Source organism: Cystoisospora suis, assembly GCF_002600585.1.
Source record: "Cystoisospora suis strain Wien I chromosome Unknown contig_5218, whole genome shotgun sequence".
NCBI classification, from domain to species: Eukaryota; Apicomplexa; class Conoidasida; order Eucoccidiorida; family Sarcocystidae; genus Cystoisospora; species Cystoisospora suis.
The window spans coordinates 1-2,398 of record NW_027158009.1 but is presented as its reverse complement, the minus strand read 5'-3'; positions in this window follow the sequence as shown (position 1 = coordinate 2,398).

Here is a 2,398-nt window from a genome sequence, read left to right as displayed (position 1 = left end):
TGTTGCGATTGGCTCTTCTGACAGAGTTCCCAGGCTTTCCACGAGGTAGTTCCAACACTACAAGAAAAGTCTTTTACTTTGTGACTCATAGTCTCAGTTAAAATGAGAGAAATGACTTGACTCTTCCCCTCTTCGTCGCTCCGCTACCGCGCGGCGTCTCTTGCCGGCTGTCGCGCGGCCGTCGTGGCGCAACACTCTGCATGCCGACCCAGCGCCTTCTCGGGGTTGCTACAACCGCACGCGTCACACGTCTCTTACTTAGCGGACAATAGTTGTGCGTGTCTGGTGGTGTTCTCTAGACAGTGCCGCGCACCTTAGCGTACTGAAGTACCGGCTACATAGTGATGGGGTGCGCGGTCGCCCGTGGAGGGCACATCATCCATGTCACACTCTAAGTAACGGTGGCAAAACCGTGTGCAGAGTACGGGTACTCGTATAGAGTCTGCACCCGTCTTGACTAGATTGAGACTCCTGGTTTTACTAGACAGTCAGCTGTGTGACTTCGTAGGCCACCAAAGGGTGTCGGCCTCGTGGGGTAGCAAAACCTCTCCTCGGGAAGTTGTTCTGCCCTTACGCGCTGCGAATAGAGGTTTAGATGCCTTGCCAAGCCTGTAACGCTTTAAGGGCTGACACAAGCCTGCTTGACACACTCGCACGTGTCTGGCGGGGCCCCGCTACCTCTAAGGTAGTTTCGTTCGGCTCGGCCGGGGACGAAGAATGAATGGCCCCCGGACAAGAACAAGCAGTAGCAAGTGAAAAGGAGCGGCCGCGGGTCGACAATCTTTAAGTAGAAAGCCTGGAAATTTCGACGCTGATTTCTCAAAAAAAAAATGGGAGTTCACCGCCTAGTTACTCGGCAACGAACTCGCAACACGTTGATCAGGACAAACTCGTTTCCTCGGGCCCTTCGGGCTCCAAGACACACTTCCTTAATACGCCGTGACTTCTTGTTGGTCCGCTCCCGTGGAAGAATAGAAACACTAGCAGGTAAAATGAGAGAACTGAGCTTCCCTTATATTTCCTTTCCTGTTATCCATTTCACCGAGTTCTGAGTTTATGCCCCTGGTTTTTTCGGGGCTCCGATTCCTCCTCGATCGTGGTCCTGGCTCCTGAGGAAGCGGCTAGTTGGCCCAGCCGCTGACGCGATGATGCTGCTCCGCACCTTTTTTGCTAGGAGTCCGGCTAACAACGTTATTGCAGCTCTTTGTTTTCACACGACTCGCACCAGGGTGACCGATGCTAGCTGTTGTCGCCGTACCCCCTCGCCGCGCCGCGGTGGTTGCCCGGGCGTCAGCGAGTTTTCGTTGTGCAGTTTTTCTCGCCGGCAGGTTCTCGTTAAGCACCATCGCTATCGGTGCTGCTTTCGCCCACGCTAGTTGTAGTGCAGCAGTATACCCGGCCCCTGGCCCCTCAAAACTGATGTTCTCCTGCTCTTGTCCGCTCCCCGGGTTTGAGGTGAGCGGTTGTCGTCAGGATTAGTGAATTCTGACACCCCTTCTGTAATGATTCTTGGCGTCCCGAGACTACGCGAAGTCGACTTCGGCGTCCCGATGGGGTGAATCCGACTTGGTGTGGGCTGATCGTCTCCCATAGTCTGCTGACTTGGCGCAGGCTCTGTCCACCGTGAACCAATACCTTTGGCGACAACCCTAAGTTGCTGACTGTCAGAGGAGATGCCTCTGCGCAAGGAGAGAGGACTGCTAGTGCAATCTAAGGAAGCTAACAGACTTGGAGAAGTACAAGGAGCAGTGTGGAGGTCTAGACGACCAGGATAGAGAGCAGTGTTACACACGTGCAGAGAAGGAAGACGAGTCAAAGCAGTGAAGAACCTGAAGACGAAGGAGGAAGATCATTCAAAGACGTGGCTGCTAGTGCAGCCTAAACAAGGGCAAGTGTGTTAACGGGAGTGAGCGAAAGTGTCAGAAGGGAAACAAGAATGGAATAGAGGAGCGCCAATGAAGAAGAACTAGGACAAGGAGAGAAGAATGCTCGCAGGAAGACAAGAGTTCCCAAAACTAGTGTGAATGCCCTAGAGGTGGAAGAGCTGTGTGCGTGTGAGTGGAAGTGAAAGAAGGTACACGAATTGTGTAAGAACAAGTGCTACTCTATGAAGAAGGCGTTCAATACATGAATGGAGTGAAAGAATGAGGAAATACCCGAGGAGTGTGACTATAGCAAGCAGAAAGTGAAAGGGGTAACCAAGATTGCGAGGCAACTTAGTGAAGTGTGAGAGTGCATGCGCTAAGTGTATGAAGCGACTAGGCGGGATAGCTACACAGTACAGTGCTAGCATATAGTCGCATGCAACGATGAGAGGCAGCAATCGGCAGTGACTAAGGTGGTAGCTACCGAGTAGCCACGGCTAGCGGTGCGGGTCGGCGCGGCCGACCGACGGTCC